The 22,240-nt window shown below is 32.5% G+C and overlaps 1 protein-coding gene across 1 annotated transcript in view; it reads left to right on the top strand.

The window, feature by feature from the left end:
- The first annotated feature begins 2,900 nt into the window (after positions 1-2,900).
- The window catches only part of LOC131803855 (transient receptor potential-gamma protein-like), a 65,849-nt gene continuing 46,509 nt past the window's right edge, over positions 2,901-22,240 (top strand). The window contains exon 1 of the mRNA XM_059125624.1: positions 2,901-2,974. The gene's annotated coding sequence lies outside the window, so the exon portion shown is untranslated. The remainder of the gene's footprint in view (positions 2,975-22,240) is intronic.

Raw genomic sequence — 22,240 nt, 5'->3', positions numbered from 1 at the left:
CTGTCAACTATATCTGACACATCACGCACATTTTAACCTTTCCTAAAAATTATAGTATATCTCATATAAAGAGAGGGAAGTAACCAATATAGTCCAAATATGGCAAGTCCGAATATTTATATCATATTTAGTTAGGTGAGATACGAAATGGACAATATTGGTCCATTACTTCGGAACCTACTCCATAGAGGGCCAAGAGTTTGAATAATACTAAGAAAAGTCAAAATACATTTAAATAATCGAAAATTGGCTGATTGTTTAATTACAATTTTAAGGAAAAATCTGAGCTATAATCGTAGATTTTTTCAAGAAAAGTATTTTTTCAAATGCGAACATTTAATAATCGTAGATTTTTTAAACATTTTTTTAAATAAAAGGATTATAGCTCTAAATCGACTTTAACAAAAAAGGGACGTTTTTTTAATCGAGTTCTCCAAAGAATTTCAGAGCCTTACAGCTTTTAATGCGTATTTTTGAAGGCGGTTTCTTTATGGACTTCTCAGAGCTGTAATCGTGGATTTTTTAAACATTTTTCTTGAGCATTTTTCAAAGAGATTTTTTCAAGATCACCCATTTTGAGTACAATTTTCCAAAGAAACATCAGAGCTATAATCGTGTACTTTTTTTAAAAATATTTTTTTTAAGGGCCAATAGGTTTATAATAGTGGAATCAGAAATTAGTTTGGACGGACCAATAATTTTGAGGTTTTCTAGAGGGCAATTACAGCTATAAAACTTCCTTTTTTCGCATAGATTTTCAAGGTCCCTCAAAATTCTAATCGTGGACGTTTTAATGTAATTTTTAAAGCATAGCGGAGGTATAATCGCTTATTCTTCAAAAAGAGCTATAACCGACTTTTACAGAAAAAAAGAATCGGGATTTTTTTCAAAACCGTCGGAGCTGTTGTTGTTAACTTTTAAAATAGATTTTTTCGAAGTCTGCTACAATTGTAAACGGGGATTTTTGAAATAGATTGTTCAGTGGCCCTCAGAGGTCTGATCGTAGATTTCTAAAAAAAAATTCTCGAGTGCCATTGTGGCTATAAACGTTAATTTTTTTTTAAACAGGGCCATCAGAGGTATAAGAGACATTTACAAAGAAAAATAGACAAATAATCAAGAATATTTTAAATAGATTTCTAAATGACCCGTAGAACTTAAATGGACTACTCTAAGGATCATCATATGCATAATTGAGCCGAACTTCGAATACCCTCCACCATTTGGAACAAATTTGGCAATTTTCAAGAAATAAAATTCGTTAAAAATTCTGTTCAAATCTTAAAAATACCGAATGTAGCCGTTATATTAGGGTATATACGACGACGTGGACCTGCATAGACAATTTTGGTCGTAAGCCATTATAATATTCAAATGCGAAACTTGAGAAAAATCGGTGAATAATGTCGTTAAAATTATGAAAATACCGAATATCGGGAGGTACCGACGTGGACTTGTACAGACAATTTCCTGTCATAGGCTGTAATATCCATTACGAACCTCAAATACCACATTTGAAACAATTCCGGCGAATAATTCAATTCCGAAAATAGTACCATTATATGGGGGCTATACCAAAACGTGGATCTATTTCAATACCAAAAGTCCTGCAGACATAATATACATTTGAGTAAAGTTTTATCAACATACTTCATTTCGTTCGGAAGCTAGAGTGATTTCCACAGACGGACGGATATCGCTAAATCGAATTTTATGCTGATCAAGAATATATATTCTTTGTGGGGTCTAAAATGTATATTTCGAGGTCTTACAAACGGAATGACAAACTTAATATACCCTCCATACTATGGTGGAGGGTATAAAAATAGGATAGTAATTGAGATTTCTTTGAATATTCCTTTCAAGGGACATCAGAGCCAGAGTTGTGGATTTTTTAAATAGATATTTTCAAGGATCTTAAGTTAGGTACTCGACACACTCCCACACATTATGGCATACTATAGCTGAAAAACACTTTTCAAAGACTATCTCAAAAGACCCGTCCTATTCATTATTAAATGGACGAAGTTCTATTAAAATACTTTGACATGAGGCCGTAAATAGTCTATCAGTTTTTCTTCATGGATTCAGAGATCACAGAATAGAAAGGAAAGAATTTCAAAGGGCGGTGATGTGATGCACAGGTATTTCGCACCGAGATTCTCTTCCAGATTCGCTCATCCGTTCAAATATCTTCAGTCATCTAGCATAATTCAAATAACCATGCGAATTCTCCAATGTACAGAAGACTTTCAGGCCTCATATCTACAAAAGATGTATAGAATGCCTTCTATTGGTCTTCTTAACCCCCTGCGAACCAAATAATTAATAAACGAGCTAAAGACTTTCTTTTATTTTCAACTATTAATTTTAGGTCCATTACTCTCTTCCCTCCTTCCATTTCCCCACTTTTCCCACACTGTCCTGAGATGTTTATTTACTAAAACCATTTTTGTTGTTATTAAACAAAACACGATTGAATAAACAAAACATTCATTCGTTCACATCGCATTGCTGCCAATAGCATCATTTATTGTTTATATTGCCAATCTAATAAATGTGATTTTTTATGACTTTTTTCGCCAAATTTTCATGTTTTGTTTTGTTTTATGGACAAGGAATTTTTTCTGCAACATAAAAATGATTTTATTTTGAATTAAATTACTAATCAAAATATTCCAAGGTGTTTTGTGAAATCGGAAAAGCGAAAAACAAAACAAGTCAAACAAAAGACAATGTTATAAGAAATTTTAAATAATATTTTGAGAAAAAAAAATCGACGGTGATTATTTTTTTGAAAATTACAATAAAACTAAAGGCTGCTGGTGATATTAAAAAAAATCTAAATAAATTTTGTGTTTTGAAAAAGTGAATTAAAATAAAATTCGACTAAGCAGTTGAATTAAACAGTCTGGAGGTTTTAAGACAACAATCCCGTTCTATTGCTGCCCTAAGGAGGAAATCACAACTCAAGGTAAGTAGCCAAAATAACTGAAAAAATTAAAAAAAAAAGATTTTGATTGAAAATAACAATTCCGGACTTAGAAAATCAATATCGAAATGAAATACTTCCAAAGCTAATACATTTAGTATGGGGCGTATTAGTACTGACAACTATCATACGCCCCAACGTCCCTCATACATATTTTAAATATATTTTTTTCAAGGACCCACAGACCAAAAATCGTGGATTTTTAAATACATATTTTAAGGATCAATAGACCAATAATCCAGGATTTTTTAAATCATTTTTTTCAAGGACCAACAGATCAATAAGCGTGGATTTTTTTAATTAATTTTCTCAAGGACCAACAGACCAATAATCCAATATTTCTTAATAATTTTTTCCAGGACGAATAGACGAATAATCCAGGATTTCTTATAATAATATTTACAATAATTTTTTTCAAGCACCAATAAACCAATAAACCAGAATTTTTTAAATAATTTTTTTCAAGGACCAACAGACCAACATGCGCGGATTTTTTTAAAAAAAATTTTCAAGAACCAATAGATCAATAAGCGTGGATTTTTTAAATAAATTTTTCAAGGGCCAATAGACCAAAAAGCGTGGATTTTTTAAATAAATTTTTTCAAGGGCCAATAGACCAATAAGCGTGTATTTTTTAAATAATTTTTTTCAAGGGCCAATAGACCAATAAGCGTGGATTTTTTAAATAAATTTTTTCAATTGCCAATAGACGAATAAGCTTGGATTTTTTAAATAAATTTTTTCAAGGACCAATAGACCAAATAGCGCGGATTTTTTAAATAAATTTTTTCAAGGACCAATAGACCAATAAGCTTGTATTTTTTAAATAAATCTTTTCAAGGACCAATAGACCAATAAGCGTGGATTTTATAAACAAATATTTTCAAGGACCCACAGACCAATAAGCTTGTATTTTTTAATAATTTTTTTCAAGGGCCAATAGACCAATAAGCGTGGATTTTATAAACAAATATTTTCAAGGACCCACAGACCAATAAGCGTGGATTTTTTAATAATTTTTTTCAAGGGCCAATAGACCAATAATCCTGGATTTTTTAATAATTTTTTTCAAGGATTTTTTAATAATTTTTTTCAAGGGCCAATAGACCAATAATCCTGGATTTTTTAATAATTTTTTTCAAGGGCCAAAAGACCAATAAGCGTGGATGTTTTAAATAATTTTTTTCAAGGATCAATAATCCAGGATTATTTAATAATTTTTTTCAAGGATCAATAGACCAATGATCCAGTATTATTTAATAATTTTTTTCCAGGACCAATGGACCAATAATCCAGTATTTTTTAATATTTTTTTCTAGGACCAATGGACTAATAATTCAGGATTTTTTAATACTTTTTTTCAAGGACCAATAATCCAGGATTTTTTAATACTTTTTTCAAGGACCAATATACCAATAATCCAGGATTTTTAATAATTTTTTTCAAGGAGCAATAGAACAATAATACAGGATTTTTTAATAATTTTTTTCAAGGACCAATGGACCAATAATCCAGAATTTTTAATATTTTGTTTTCAATGACCAATGGACCAATAATCCAGGATTTTTTAATATTTTTTTTCAAGGAGCAATAGAACAATAATACAGGATTTTTTAATAATTTTTTCAAGGACCTATGGACTAATAATTCAGGATTTTTTAATACTTTTTTTCAAGGACCAATAATCCAGGATTTTTTTAATATTTTTTTCAAGGATTTTTAATATTTTTTTTTAATCATTTTCTTCAAGTACCAATAGACAAATCCAGTATTTTTTTATATTTTTCTCAAGGACCAATAGACTATTAATGCTGGATTTTTTAATATTTTTTTCAAGGACCAATAATCCTGAATTTTTTAATAATTTTTTTCAATGACCAATAGACCAATAATCCTGGAATTTTTAATAATTTTTTTCAAGGACCAATAATCCTGGATTTTTTTAATAATTTGTTTCAGGGACCAATAGACCAATAATCCTGGACTTTTTAATAGTTTTTTTTTTCAAGGACCAATAATCCTGGATTTTTTAATAATTTTTTTCAAGGAACAATAGACCAGTAATCCATGATTTTTTAATAATATTTTTCAAGGACCAATAGACCAATAATTCAGGATTTTTTAATAATTTTTTCAAGAACCAATAATCCAGGATATTTAAATCTTTTTTTCAAGGACCAATAATCCAGGATTTTTTAATCTTTTTTTCAACGACCAATAATCATGAATTACATTAGCGATATGAGAATTCAGAATTTCTTAGAAAATTCAAACACCTCCCAATTGTATCAGTCCCACATGCACCAAATCCAATTCAAGTGAAACGAAGAATAGCAAACACCAAACCTTTAACGGCCAGTCAGTCAGTCACTCAGCCATACCCTTAGGCCACAACGTTTAACCATTGGCCTAAATAAATGCTTAGCCATTTCCCCACCACTGCCAGCGCCACCACCACAAAACAATGTCCTTGGGCTTTATGATAAGGGCACTGCACTCTGGCGGCTGTTGTGGTGTGCTTTTATATTTTTTCTATTATTTTCCGTATATATAGTTTTTTTTTGTATTATTAATTTCATTTGTTGTTGCTGTTGTACGTTTTGCCTTGTAATGGTGCATGCAATGCATGCCACACCACCACCGCCACAAATTCATAAGAACAACCAAAACATGCAACGATGATGAATACAACTACAACGCCATGGCCTAGTGTAGAAATGAATGAATTTGATGCCAGTGTGTTGAGGAGAGATCCACTCAATCTTTATGTGTGGGAATATATGATATATGTGTGTTTGTGTCTGTGTAAGGGTAAAGGGTTTAACACAAACGATTAACCGTGACATCGTATCAAGAAGATAGGCTTGTGAAACGACAAAAAACACACACACAATTCTGTTAACAAATATGTGGGTGAGTATGTGTGTGAGCGTGATTTTACATCAAAAATGTTCTTTCAGAAAAAAACGAAAAACAAAAACACTTTGCGACATTGCCTCGACACCCTCATCCTAATATTTGTCACGACTAGGTCATAAAGGACATTAACTGATAACGAAGCACTGCCTTCACACAAATACAATGGTGTGGCATGCATGGCATGGTAGGACAGCAAAAACAACAACAACATTTACGCCTTAAAAGTAGGTTAAACGTTTTTTATAAATTCTTCACATGCACATGCAGGCACACAGATACAAATCCACCCACCGAATGGTAGTCTATGGCAAAGAAAAGGATTGTTCAAAGAAATAAAAAAGGAATCATTTGGAAGACCGACTGAAATGTAGCCTATACTACTACCATAAAAAATAAGACGCTCTGGGGGGTCCTCTATCAATTGACCTTTTAAGGTTTCCTATAAAAATAACAGGATTTTAAAATATATATAATAAGGACCAACAAACAAATTGTAGTGGATTTCCCAAAACAGATTTTTACAAGGAACTACTGAGAAATAATCGTACATTTTTTAAAGAATATTTAGACCAATAAACGTTGATTTTTTAAAGAATATTTTTCAAGGATCTATAGACCAATAAACGTGGATTTTTTAAAGAATATTTTTTAAGGACCAACAGACCAATTAACGTGGATTTTTTAAGGAATATTTTTCAAGGACCAAAAGACCAATAAACGTGGATTTTTTAAGGAATATTTTTCAAGGACCAAAAGACCAATAAACGTGGATTTTTTAAAGAATATTTTTCAAGGATCTATAGACCGATAAACGTGGATTTTTTAAAGAATATTTTTTAAGGACCAACAGACCAATTAACGTGGATTTTTTAAGGAATATTTTTCAAGGACCAAAAGACCAATAAACGTGGATTTTTTAAGGAATATTTTTCAAGGACCAAAAGACCAATAAACGTGGATTTTTTAAAGAATATTTTTCAAGGATCTATAGACCGATAAACGTGGATTTTTTAAAGAATATTTTTTAAGGACCAACAGACCAATTAACGTGGATTTTTTAAGGAATATTTTTCAAGGACCAAAAGACCAATAAACGTGGATTTTTTAAGGAATATTTTTCAAGGACCAAAAGACCAATAAACGTGGATTTTTTAAAGAATATTTTTCAAGGATCTATAGACCAATAAACGTGGATTTTTTAAAGAATATTTTTCAAGGATCTATAGACCAATAAACGTGGATTTTTTAAGGAATATTTTTCAAGGACCAACACTAAACGTGGGTTTTTTAAAGAATATTTTTCCAAGGACCAACACTAAACGTGGATTTTTTAAAGAATATTTTTCAAGGACCAACACTAAACGTGGATTTCTTAAAGAATATTTTTCCAAGGACCAACACTAAACGTGGATTTTTTAAAGAATATTTTTCAAGGACCAAAACTAAGCGTGGATTTTTTAAAGAATATTTTTCAAGGACCAACACTAAACGTGGATTTTTTAAAGAATATTTTTCAAGGACCAAAACTAAGCGTGGATTTTTTAAAGAATATTTTTCAAGGACCAAAACTAAGCGTGGATTTTTTTAAAGAATATTTTTCAAGGACCAACACTAAACGTGGATTTTTTAAAGAATATTTTTCAAGGACCAACACTAAACGTGGATTTTTTAAAGAATATTTTTCAAGGACCAAAACTAAGCGTGGATTTTTTTAAAGAATATTTTTCAAGGACCAACACTAAACGTGGATTTTTTAAAGAATATTTTTCAAGGACCAACACTAAACGTGGATTTTTTAAAGAATATTTTTTAAGGACCAACAGACCAATTAACGTGGATTTTTTAAGGAATATTTTTCAAGGACCAAAAGACCAATAAACGTGGATTTTTTAAGGAATATTTTTCAAGGACCAAAAGACCAATAAACGTGGATTTTTTAAAGAATATTTTTCAAGGATCTATAGACCGATAAACGTGGATTTTTTAAAGAATATTTTTAAGGACCAACAGACCAATTAACGTGGATTTTTAAGGAATATTTTTCAAGGACCAAAAGACCAATAAACGTGGATTTTTTAAGGAATATTTTTCAAGGACCAAAAGACCAATAAACGTGGATTTTTTAAAGAATATTTTTCAAGGATCTATAGACCGATAAACGTGGATTTTTTAAAGAATATTTTTTAAGGACCAACAGACCAATTAACGTGGATTTTTTAAGGAATATTTTTCAAGGACCAAAGACCAATAAACGTGGATTTTTTAAGGAATATTTTTCAAGGACCAAAAGACCAATAAACGTGGATTTTTTAAAGAATATTTTTCAAGGATCTATAGACCAATAAACGTGGATTTTTTAAAGAATATTTTTCAAGGATCTATAGACCAATAAACGTGGATTTTTTAAGGAATATTTTTCAAGGACCAACACTAAACGTGGGTTTTTTAAAGAATATTTTTCCAAGGACCAACACTAAACGTGGATTTTTTAAAGAATATTTTTCAAGGACCAACACTAAACGTGGATTTCTTAAAGAATATTTTTCCAAGGACCAACACTAAACGTGGATTTTTAAAGAATATTTTTCAAGGACCAAAACTAAGCGTGGATTTTTTAAAGAATATTTTTCAAGGACCAACACTAAACGTGGATTTTTTAAAGAATATTTTTCAAGGACCAAAACTAAGCGTGGATTTTTTAAAGAATATTTTTCAAGGACCAAAACTAAGCGTGGATTTTTTTAAAGAATATTTTTCAAGGACCAACACTAAACGTGGATTTTTTAAAGAATATTTTTCAAGGACCAACACTAAACGTGGATTTTTTAAAGAAAATTTTTTAAGCACTTATCAAGGAATAGTCGCTCATTTGCTATCCTCACTTTAACAGCACTTGATAAATAATTCTCATTCACTTCACTATGGTGCTGACATATATAGTCCTCGGTTAGGTTGGCAGGCTCTCTACTGGAGGGTGCTTGCCAAAGGGTACGTGGTGATTTTGCAATCAGGGAACTGTTAGTTAATTAACTTGAGTGGCCGGTACTACATTGACACAGGAACTTCGGGTTCGCTGTCCCAACTGGAGCATCGGTCTCGCAGTTCTAACTGAAATCTAGAGCAGTAACAGGAACAGAGGTAGGTCGTGTCTACGACTAATCTCCGAGCATCGATATGAGTTTCTGATCATCTATTCCTCGTAAGATATCTCAACACCTGAGAGCCGAACGTTTTTCACCAGAGTTCCCGATTACAACCCGAGCAGCAAAGCCAACCGCTGTTTCCGATTATAACCGATTTGAATTGTGAAATCGTTTACATCCAAGCGTCATGCTCATGGTACCCGACGTGAATTCCTAATTATAAGGCTAACAGCGGCACTGTCTACTGCAAAACCATCTACAACCCGAAGATCATCAGTTCCCAGAGTTCCTGGTTATCTTCAAATCGTTTACTCTTTTCATTTTATAAGGTATAGTGTGTTCTTTTGGAGACTCTGGCAGTGACTGAACCTTCCTCAGCCGACTAGGAAACAACTTGAGACTAGTAATTTTAGATATTTAAATAATTTTTATACCCTCAGCCATATGGCTAGAGAGGATATATATCATTTGATACGGTCAATAGGAGTCTCATCGAAATAATGGTTTTAGACCTAAGGTCTCTTTGGACCAAATCCGTTTCAGGACATTTGGAGTCGATCTACCGATGTACGTCCGTCTGGCTGGTGCACACCATAACTATCGAAGGAAGTATCCTATTTGGTCTAAACTTAGTACATCCTAATATTATTATCGAACTTAGATCGAGTTCGGAGATAGTCAGTGTCGGTCCACCCTTTCTCCTCCTCCACCTCCCCCACAAAAGGTCGAAATTTTCAAAGGAAATATTTTGCTGCATAGAGAGAGAAAGGATAATCAGATTTTGATCCAACTTTGCAAATCCTAACATTTGCTTTAGTGCTAGGTCAGGTGCGAAATTGGACAATATCATCAAGTACCACCCCCACAAAGGGTTTAAATTTTGAATAATTATAGCTCTTATAAAATGTAATGTAAAAGTCCGATTGTCTTCAAATTATACACACATCACTTTATTTTTATTAACCCAAGGTCTGGCGTGAAGATAGCATATATCGGGCAACTCCCTCCTCATAGGGTCAAAATTTTGAATATCTATGATGGCCATAAGACGCGAAATTAAAGACTTGGCACATCTCAATATTTCTATCAACCTTTGTTGTAAAGATGGTAGAGATTGGAACATTCCTTCTGTTACCTCCCCCAGAAAGGTTTTGCATAACCAAAACTATTATAAAATGCGATCCTGTTCTCTTAATATTTCAAACAAACATCTCATTATTTCTATTAAAACAAAATCTGCTGTGAAGATAGCATATATAGGTTCACTCCTTCTGGTACCTCCCCCACATAGGGTCAAAATATTGAATATCTTTGAAGGTCATAAAACGCAAAATTAATATCCGATTCTATTCAGATTTCCGTGAACACAAGATCTGCTATCAAGAGATAGGGTAGAGATCGGACCATTCCTTCTGGTACCTGCGTCTTATGAGAGAAGACTTTCTAGCGAAACTATTCTATGGATGGACGAAATTCTATAGGATTTCAAAGGTATTTTTCTAGGCTTCAGTGGGTCCAATATTCATAGAAGGCCTTTCAAAGATACAAAATTTCCAAAGAGCCAGCTAAGGATAGATAACACTGCCCTAGAAGATTTTAAAACAAATTTCTTTGGGTGAAAGTCGTTTAATAATATTTGTGTACGTCTTTTTAGTCCTTTTTCCACTCCCCTATGTAGGGTATCACAACCGAACTTTGCAAACAACTTGCATGTCTTCGACCAAAGCCATATGCAGGCATGTCTTGGTTGTTAACACACCCATACATCGACAGAAAACATTGGAGAAGCATAACAGACGAAAAAGAATGGAAAAAAACGCAAACATCTACACCAAATGTCAAAGAATCAAACAAGAGCAAGTATGGCAGATATACAAAACCACCATGAAGAACAACAATGGCAATGGAGGTTTGCAAAAAACAGTAGAGACCAACAACAACTAGTTTTTGCAGCAATGCATCCCGGCTATTCTGAACAAATAGAGTTTTTTTGTGGATATGTTCTTTAAATCGCATTGTCAGTAAATGTGTGTACACCAGGGCGTATGACTGTTTCATTAATAAATTAGTTTAAGTAATATGTAGATCATACGCCATGTAGTAAGCTGCAGCAAAAATTAAGATAAAACAAGTTAAAAAGCAGTAAGTTCGGCCGGGCCGAACTTTGAATACCCTCCACCATTTGGAACAAATTTGGAAATTTTTAAAAAATAAAATCCCTTAAAAATTCTATTTAAATTTCAAAAATACCGAATATTGTCGTTCTGTTGGGGTCTATACGACGTGGACCTACATAGGCATTGTTTGTCATAAGCCATTACCATATTCAAATTCGAAAACCTGAAATAAACGGTGATTAATGTAGCTAAAATCATCAAAATATCGTATATAGGGAGGTACCGTTATATCGGAGCTGTGCGAAGACCTGGCCCAGCATAGACAATTTTTTGTCATAGGCTGTAGCATCCATTACGAAGTTCAAATTCGACATCTCAAACAATTTCGGTGGGTATTGTACCTAAACACGTCAAAATACCGAATTTAGGGAGGTACTGATATATGGGGCTTAAACGAAGACCTGGACCTGCATAGAAAATTTTCTGTCACAGACTGTAGATCCCATTACGAATTCCAAATACGTAATTTGAAACAATTCCGGTGAATAATGTCGCTAAAATCATCAAAATACCGAATATTGGGAGGTACCGTTATATGGGGGCTATACGAAGACGTGGACCTGCATAGAAAATTTTCTGTCATAGGCTGTAGTATCCATCACGAACTTCAAATACCAAATTTGAAACAATTTTGGTGAATAATGTCGCTAAAATCATCAAAATACCGAATATCGGGAGGTACCGTTATATGGGGGCTATATGAAGACGTGGACCTGCACAGACAATTTTCTGTCTTAGGCTGTAGTATTCCTTTCGAACTTCAAATACCAAATTTGAAACAATTCCGGTGAATACTGTCGCTAAAATCATAAAAATACCGAATATCGGGAGGTACCGTTATATGGAGGACCTACATGGCCCATTTACGAACTTAACCTGCCTACTGGAAAAATAAACATGTGTGCAAAATTTTAGCCTTCTATCTCTATTCGTTCGAAAGATAGCGTGATTACAACAGACAGACAGACAGACGGACAGACAGACAGACAGACAGACAGACAGACAGACGGACAGACAGACAGACAGACAGACAGACAGACGGACATCGCTAAATCGACTTAGAATTTTACGCTGATCAAGAATATATATACTTTGTTGGGTCTGACATGAGTATTTCGAGGAGTTACAAACGGAATGACAAAGTTAATATACCCTCCATAGTATGGTGGAGGGTATAAAAACAATTAAAAAAGCATTAAGTTCGGCCTTTTATGACCAACTAATTCCAACTTTTAGACAAATCCGTGAAAAAATTAGACAAAAATCATCAAAATACCGAACATTGAGATGTACCGTTATATGGGGACTATACCAAAACGTGGACCGATATATCTCATTTTCAATACCAACCATCCTAGACACAATACAAATTATTCTGCTAAATTTTGACGCTCTACGTCAAATAATGTGGCCTGTATCGTGATTTCAACAGACAGACAGACGGATATCGTTAAATCGTCTCAGAATTTTATGCTAATTATGAATATATATACATTATGGGGTCTACGACGAATATTTAGGGATGTTACAAACGGAATGGCAAAGTGAATGTACCCTCCTTTCCAAGGTGGAGGGTATAAAAACCAAGATTCTAGTATTGATGGTCCCTTTCAAATATATTGAAAAATCCAATATTTTTGTTCTCATAATCCCCGAAAAAAAGATCAGTCGGTTTTGCCAATAGATTTATACTCTCAGCCTATGTACGCTTATTAAAATAACTTTTTACTTGCGTTATGCAAAATGTTAATGCTCCCTCTATAAGGGAAGTTCCGAAGGAGTGGGTCAATATTGTCAATTTCGTATCTGAAAAAAAATCTGATATAAATATCACAACATATCAGATTTGGAATATATCGACTACTTCCTTCACTTTATGTGAGATAGTGATAATTTTTGGAAAATGTTGACATATGCGTGAGTTACAATATATAGCGGCCCAAAGCATTCAACTTTATATAATGCTGATAAAAATATTTGAGTTAGCAAAATCAGACAACCATAATTGTGAACCTTTTGTGATATGTGACATTTGAAGAGAATCAGATGCTTATTTCGTATTTTCTAGGATATATAATTATTCATAATTTTGACCTATTGAGGGGAAGGTACCATAAGAAATTGTTCGACATATTCCATCTTCATACATGGTATTGTGATGGTAGAAATATTGATATATACCGAGTTCAAAGGAATATACATGCCCATTTCGCTATGTACAAACTTCAGGACTATTCAAAATTTGACCCGTTGTGGTGAAGGTACCAGAAGGAATAATCCGACATATTTCCTCTTCAAATCCAGTTTTCTGTTGATAGAAATATTGGGATGTAACAAGTTTGAAAATATTCGGATACCCATTTCTCATTTGATTAGTGTTTTGCTATTCAAAATTTTACCGCGTTGTGAGTGAGGTACCAAAAGGAGGGGGCTAATGTACCTTTACACCAGATCTTGTGTTAGCAAAAGGATTGGGATTTGCGAATTTTGATAAGAATCGGAAGCTTATAACGCATTTTATGAGAGTTGTAATTATTCAAAATTTTCACCATTTGTGGGAGAGGAACATTATAGAGTGGACCGATATTGTCCATTTTCGTACTTGACATAGCACTGATGCAAATATTACGATTTGCTAAGTTTGCACAAAATATGTAAAATTTGACTTTTACTGGGAAAGGTACCAGAGGGAGTGGACCGATATTACCCATCTCCGAGCTCGATCTAAGTTTGACAATAATATTCCGATGTACCAAGTTTGCATCGAAATGGGAAACTGCCTTCGAGAGTTATCGTGCCTAGATCGACTCCAAATATCCTGAAACGGATTTAGTCTAAAGAGACCTGGGGTCTAAAACTGTTATTTCAATGAGTCACGTTTGGCCGCATCAAATAATATATACCCTAGTAGCCATATGGTTGAGGGTATAAAAATCCAAAATTATTTGTCTAGTGGTCCTTGTTTAAAAAATCGAGTTTGAAAAACCGAATAACAAAATCAAAGATTATTGGTCTGTTGTTCCTTAAAAAAAACCAAAAAATCCTTTTATTTAAAAAAATCCACGCTAATTGGTTTGTTGCTTCTTAAAAATGCAATAAATTCTTAAAAAAATATTTAAAAAATTTACGCTAATTGGTTTGTTGAAACTTAAAAATTCAATAAATCCTTGAAAAAAATATTTAAAAATTCAACGGTTATTGGTCTGTTGGTCCTAAAAAATTCAATAAATCCTTGAAAAAATCTATTTAAAAACTCCAAGCTTATTACTCTGTTCGTCTTTGAAAAAATCAAATTGCAAGATCCACTATTACTGTTCTATTGGTCCTTAAAACATCTATTTAAAAAATCCACGCTTATTGTTCTGTTGATCCTTGAAGGAATGCAAGCTTATTGTTCTGTTGGTCCTTAAAAAATCCACGCTTATTGTTCTGTTGATCCTTGGAGAAATGCAAGCTTATTGTCCAGTTGGCCCTTAAAAAACCCTATTTAAAAAATCCACGCTTATCATCCTGTTGATCCTTGAAATATCCACGCTTATCATCCTATTGATCCTTGAAATATCCACGCTTATTGTTCTGCTGATCCTTGAAATATCCACGCTTATTGTTCTGTAGGACTTGAAACCCCTATTTAAAAAATCCATGCTTATTGTTCTGTCGATTCTTGAAAAAATCCACTCTTATTGTTCTGTTGATCCTGAAAAATCCAAACTTATTGTTCTGTTGGTCCTTGAAAAAAAAACCTATTTAAAAATCCACGCTCATTGTTCTTTTGATCTTTGAAAAAATCCAGGTTTATTGATGTGTTGGTCCTTAAAAATTCCACGTCTATTGATGCGTTGGTCCTTAAAAAAAAACTAATTTTAAAAAATCCAAGCTCATTGATGTGTTGGTCCTTGAAAAAAAAAATAATTTTAAAAATCCAAGTTTATTGGTCTCTTGGTCCTTAAAAAAATTTGTTTAAAAAATTCATGAATACGGGTCTATTGGTCCTTGAAAAAAATAAGAAATCCCCAATTATTCCATAAAAAATATTCCTTAAAAAATCCAATGTATTAAGAGATCTCCCCTTTGAATCTTAAATACAATGTGCCAGAGTTTTGTCATTCACGCAATAACCCTGACAATAAAACCACCACCATCAACAACAGCAACAACATTGTAGCATAACAGAGATGTACACAGAAACCATAATTGACAAGAGCGGAAATGGTGACGTTGTTACAGAGGATGTTAATGTATAAACAGACGAACATCAAAAGCAGCAGCAGCAGCAACAACAGCAACGAATGAGACTGTTAATGTTGTTATGTTTGAGGTTATTCTCTAGCGGGTGCACACACACAAACCAACATAGCTCCCTTGTGTATGTTCATACATCTCCATCCTCCAAATGCAACCGGATGAAACCTTCTATGGAGGTCATTTGTGAACAGATGCAACATTGTAATGGTGTTGGTGATTGGATGAATGTCACTGTTGTTCATTTAAAGTTAAGGTGAGGGAAGTCTGAAGGCGATTACTAGTAAATATGTCCTTGGAAGAGAATAGGAAATTTTTGGAAAATGTGGAAATATGCGTAAGGTACCAGATATAGCGGACCGAAGTATTCCACTTCGTCTAATACAGATAAAAATATTGATACGTGTAAAATTTGAAGGAAATCGAACTTTTATATTCAGTTTTATTCGAAATCATAAATTCCGATAAATAACTTATATTCAGATATCAGATTTCTGGTTAAGAAAAATATTTAGATATAACCAATTGTAAAGAATCGCCGACTTGTTTCGCAAGTTGTTACACATATAAGTATTGAAAATTGTGACCATTTGCGATTGAGGTACCAGAAGGGATTGGCAGGTATCGATCATCCTTACAACAGATCTTGCCTTAGAAAAAACGTAGGGATGTGCGAATTTCGCCTTTTGTTTTTCAAGAATTTGAATCCTTTTTGTGAGGGAGGCGCCGATATACCCCATTTTCATAGCAGTTCTTGTGTGAGTAAAAATAATGAGATGTTTGAAATACAAAGAGAACATGATGCTTATTTCGAATTTAATGATCATTTAGGTTATTCAAAATTTTAACCCCTTGTGGGGGAGGTACCAGAATGAATGGTCCGACCTCTGCTATCGTTATAAAAGATTTGTGTTGATGGAAATATTGAGTTGAAGAAATGGAATCAGATGTTATTTTCGAGTTATATGAGCTTCACGGATATTCAAAATTTTGACCCTTTGTAGGGGAGGTACCAGAAGGAGTGAACCGATACATTCCATCTTCACAGCGGGATCTTCTGTTAGTAAAAATAATGGCATGTGTGAAATTTGAAGAGAACCGGATACTTCAGATTTTATGATCGTTTTGGTATTCAAACCTTTGACCCTTTTTGGGGGAAGTACCAGAAGGAATGTTCCGATCACTGCTATCTTTATAACATATCTTGTTTTGATGGAAATATTGAGATGTGCTAAGTCTGAATATAATCGGATGTTAATTTCACGTTTTATGAGCTTCAAAGGCATTCAAAATTTTGGACACTTTGGGGGGAGGTACAAGAAGGAGGGGACCGATACATTCCATCTTCACAGCAGATCTTCTGTTAATATGAAATATGAAGAGAAACTTATGCTTATTTCGGATTTTATGATCGTTTTGGTTATTTAAAACTTTGACCCTTTGTGGAGGAGGTATCACAAGAAATGGTCCGATCTCTACCATCTTTATGACAGATCTTGTGTTTTCAAAAATATTGATATTTGCCGAGTGTTTAAGACCTCATTGATATTCAAAATGTTAACCCTTTGTGGGGGAGGTAACAGAAGGAGTGCACCAATATAACCTTATGCTTATTTCAGATTTTTTGATCGTTTTGGTTATTCAAAACTTTGACCATTTGTGGGGGAGGTATCAGAAGGAATGGTCCGATCTATACCATCGTTATAGCAAATCTTGTGTTGATGAAAATATTGAAATGTGCCAAGTCTGAAAGGAATCGGATGTTAATTTCGCGCCTTATGAGTTTCTTTGATATTCAAAATGTTGATCCTTTGTGGGGGAGGTACCAGAAGGAGTGGACCCATATTTCTCATCTCGAACTCGATTTAAGATTGATAATAATATTACGATGTACCTAGTTTGGAACAAATCAGATACTCTCTTCGAGGGTATATAGTGCGCACCAGACAGACAGACGGACGAACACCTCTAGATCGGCTCCAAATGTCCTGAAACGGATTTGGTCAAAAAAACCTAGGTCCTAAAACCGTTATTTCCATGAGGCACGTTTTGGCCGTATCAAATGGCCTCTATAGCCATATGGCTGAGAGTATAAAAATCCAAGTTTATTGGTCTGTTGGTCCTTGAAAAAAAAAAAAACAAATTAAAAAATCCGCGCTTATTAGCCCTACAGTCCCTCAAAAATCGTCCTAAAATCCTCCCTCATTAATCAACAATCAACACTTATTGCTCGTAACTCTTCCACCATTTTATTATTTCTATGGTCCTAATAAATATATTCTCAAAAGATCGACGTTTATAGGTCCTAAAGTCCTTGAAAAATATTTAAAAAAAAATAAAATTATTAGTCCCTAAGTCCTTGAAAAAATAATTTTTAATTAATAAAATATAATATTTTCAAAATTCCAGGCTGAACAAATGAACTTAAAATATTAACTTTGGTATTTTGGTCCTTGAAAAATATTCCTATAGTCCTTTGGAAAAAAAATCTCAAAAAATCACCATTGATATGGTCCTTAAAAGATATATTCTTAAAAGATTCACGTTTTTAGGCCCTAAAGTCCTTGAAAAATATTTAAAAAAAAATTTAAATTATTAGTTCTTAAGTCCTTGAAAAAATCATTTTTAATTAATAAAATATAACATTTTGAAAAATCCAGGCTATCTCCATGAAAAATGAACTTCAAATATCTACTTTTATTGGTCTGTTGGTCCTTAAAAAATATTCCAATAGTCCTTTGGAAAATAATTTCAAAAAATCACTCTTGATATGGTCATAAAAAATATATTCTCAAAAGATCTACGTTTAGTGGCCCTAAGGTCCTTGAAAAATTAAAATTATTAGTCCCTAAACCATTGACAAAATAATTTTTTATTAATAAAATATAATTTTTTGAAAAATCCAGGCTATGTCCATGAAAAATGAACTTAAAATATCAACTTTGGTATTTTGGTCCTTGAAAAATATTCCCATGGTCCTTTGGAAAAAATTTTCAAAAAATAACCATTGATGTGGTCCTTAAAATATATATCTTCAAAAGATCCACGTTTAGTGGCCATAAGGTCCTTGAAAAATATCCTTGACAAAATAATTTTTAAATAATAAAATATTATATTTTGAAAAACCCAGGCTATGTCCATGAAAAATGAATTCAAAATATCTACTTTTATTGGTCTGTTGGTCCTTGACAAATATTCCCATGGTCCTTTGGAAAATAATCTAAAAAAATAACCATTGATAAACATAAAGCCTTTGAAAACATATTCAATAAAAAATTCCCGCTTAGAGTTCCTATGGGCTTTGCAAAATATGTTCTTTAAAATCCACTATTTCGATAAAATCATAGATGCTGTACATCCGGTTAGTTGAGAATATTTTCCTCTCTCTCCGAATTTATAATTAAAATTATTCATGTGTGGGTGTGTCAGTCTGTCTGTTGCTGTGTTGGTGATAAGGCCATCATCGTTGTTGCGCTACCTTTACTCGTAATGATGTTTTTGTTTTCTGAGATTTTGCATTCGTTTCGGATGCGGTTTACCATGAAACGGTGTTTGTTTATGTATTAGTAATTTGTGTACACTCGTACATAGACCCACACACACACACCCCATCACCGCTATCAGCAGGCAAGTGCATTTTGCGTTCGATTTGCGAGTAATAATTTCCAGTGTTGTTACCTTATCTCTCGGTTTTGTGATTCAAGGTTTTTGGCTGAAATCACGCTGCACCCACACACACACACTCACGAAAACGGCATTTTTGTGTGAGCGTATGTGTATGTCTAGGTGAAGTCGAAGGTTAAACAGGAAACACAGATTGCCGGGGGGAAATGAAGGTGTGGCGACAGCGTTGATGATTTCTACTGATGAATGTAGTTTCATTTCATTGCAATGTGTCTGTGTGTGTGTGCGTTTTTTCTTCTCAGCTGAATGCATTTTAAATTTAGGAAATTAATATTTTTCTTTTTTGCTGTTTTTATTAATAATGATGATATTCATCATTTGGAGGCTTTGTTGAGTTTGGTCACGTTTCAGAATTTTTGCATTTTCTTTTGTTATTGGATTATTAGTCATTATGCAATTATTCCCCAACCAATAACAATTTTCTTTAAAAATTCTCGATTATTGGCCCCTTAGTCCTGAAAAAAATATTGTTTTAAAAATCGGCGATTATTGGCACAGAACACAATACCTTCCAATCCAAAAATAAAAAACAATTTTTAGGCCTTGATAACTATCCTTTAATTCTTTATTTTATTATTCTTTAAAAATCCACGATTATTGGTCCTTTGATCATTGAAACACTATTTTTTTTAAACAACGATTATTGGTACTTTGTGATCCATGAAAATTAATTTTTTAAAAAATATATATTTTTTTGTTCCTTTGATTCCATGAAAAACTAATAATTTAAATCTCTCGAAAAATCTTCTTCGAAAAATTCCCCATAAATTTAGTCCTTGAAAAAGCATTTTTTAAAAATCATTTAGTCATTGAAAAACAATTTTTTTAAAAATCCTTTAGTCATTGAAAAACATTTCTTTAAAAATCATATATTTTTTAAAATTAAGTCCAGGAAAATATATTCTTTAAAAATCCGATATTATTATTGAATAATATTTTTTAAAAATCCACGATTATTGGTCCTTTAGTCCTTAAAAAAAATATTCTTTAAAAATCCACGATTATTATATTTTTCGAAAAAATGTTCTTTAAAAATCGACTACTATTGGTCCTTTTGTCCTGGAAAAAAATTATTTTAAAATCCACCATTATTGGTCCATTAGTCCTTGAAAAAATATTTTTTAAAAATAAACGATTATTGGTACTTTAGTCCTTGCAAAAATAGAATTACTGGTCCTTCAGTCCTTGAAAATAAAATCTTTAAAAATCCACGATTATTGGTCCTTTAGTCCTAGAAAAAATATACTTTAAAAATCCACGATTATTGGTCCTTTAGTCCTAGAAAAAATATACTTTAAAAATCCACGATTATTGGTCCTTTAGTCCTAGAAAAAATATACTTTAAAAATCCACGATTATTGGTCCTTTAGTCCTAGAAAAAATATACTTTAAAAATCCACGATTATTGGTCCTTTAGTCCTAGAAAAAATATACTTTAAAAATCCACGATTATTGGTCCTTTAGTCCTAGAAAAAATATACTTTAAAAATCCACGATTATTGGTCCTTTAGTCCTAGAAAAAATATACTTTAAAAATCCACCATTATTTATATTCTAGTCCTTGAAAATAGTCCTTGAAGAAATATTCTTTAAAATCCACGATCACCTGTCCGTTAGTCCTTGAAAAATATTCATTAAAATCCACGATCACCTGTCCGTTAGTCCTTGAAAAATATTGGTTAAAAATCCACGACTATTGGTCCTTAAGTCTTAAAAAATATTCTTTGAAAAATCACGATTATTGGCCCTCTAGACCTTGAAAAAATAAGTTAAAAAAATCAGCGCCAACAGGTCCTACATTCTCTTAAAAAACTGTTTTTAAATCAACTCTTCGTGGTCCTTAGCCTCTTACATTTTTTTTAAATCCACGATTATGGGTCTAGGATTTTCCAAAAAAAAAAAAAAAAAAATAATAACATCCACGATTATTGGCCCTCTCATCTTTCAAAATATATATCCCTAAATTCCACGATTTTTGGACCATTGTTCCTTGAAAACATATTTTTAATAAAATACATCATTTATCTCCGAGAATATTTGTTTACGAATCTACTCGATTACCCCTCCTTACACCTGTAAAGGTGCCATCGTATTTGTGTGTGTGTGTGCGTATCTGTGTTTTGATACTAAACATTGTATATATTTTCGGAATAAATGAAGTGCATCACTTCACACTGACATTGTGACACAGTTTCATTATCAAAGTGACATGGGGACGAAGGATGCTTTCAAGGATATTTACTCGAATGAAATCTGAACAATGATAATAAATACAATAATAAACATACACAACAAATTAAAGCCAAATTAAATATATATACATTAGTGAGGTATCTTACGTATAATTTTATGGTTTGTAATGAGAGGATAAGGGCAATTAATAACAAGTAGCCAATGCTTATTTTTGAAGGACCTTAGAAGATGCAAAAGTGTTTTTATTTTCTTCACTAATGTTATTAGCGAGCTATTTAATTTTTGATTATAAATTTCAAAGGTCCAATTGATAGAACTTTGGAACTATTAATGTATTTTTTTGAAACAAATTTGGAAGGTCCTTTATGAACATGGGGTTTTCAAACAATTTTCACAAGGGAATTTCCAAGCTATCAACGAGCTATTTAAACTATTTTTTAAAAAAAATATATATATTTTTATATTTATAACCGTAGATTTTTAAAACAGGGTTTTAAAAAATTCAAAGCTTGGGGATTTTTAAAAAAAATTTAAGGACAATGTTATCTGTAATAGAGGATTTTTTAATATATTTTTTCAAAGGATTCTCAAAGTTATTGTCGTGCATATTTCAAATAGATGTTTTTCTTGGCTATTTAGGGTGATAATGGTGGAGTTTTAAAATATATTTTTCTTCAAAGGCAATTTTGTTTAAAGGCAGACTTCTCCTCAATCGATTTGTATACCACGCTTCCGCCTACAATCTAGTTAATACACGATAGATAATACACGTTTTGGATAATAAATAAAAAAAACATGGATTTATAAATTGATTTTTTTTTAAAAAATAGAAAAATATTTTTTTTAAGGTCTAATAAAGTTTAATTTTTTAAATAAATTTTTAAGAACTT

This window comes from Musca domestica, unplaced genomic scaffold, assembly GCF_030504385.1.
Source record: "Musca domestica strain aabys unplaced genomic scaffold, Musca_domestica.polishedcontigs.V.1.1 34, whole genome shotgun sequence".
Taxonomy (NCBI): domain Eukaryota; kingdom Metazoa; phylum Arthropoda; class Insecta; order Diptera; family Muscidae; genus Musca; species Musca domestica.
The sequence above is the reverse complement of the archived record's forward strand: the minus strand, read 5'-3'. Positions and strand labels throughout refer to the sequence as shown.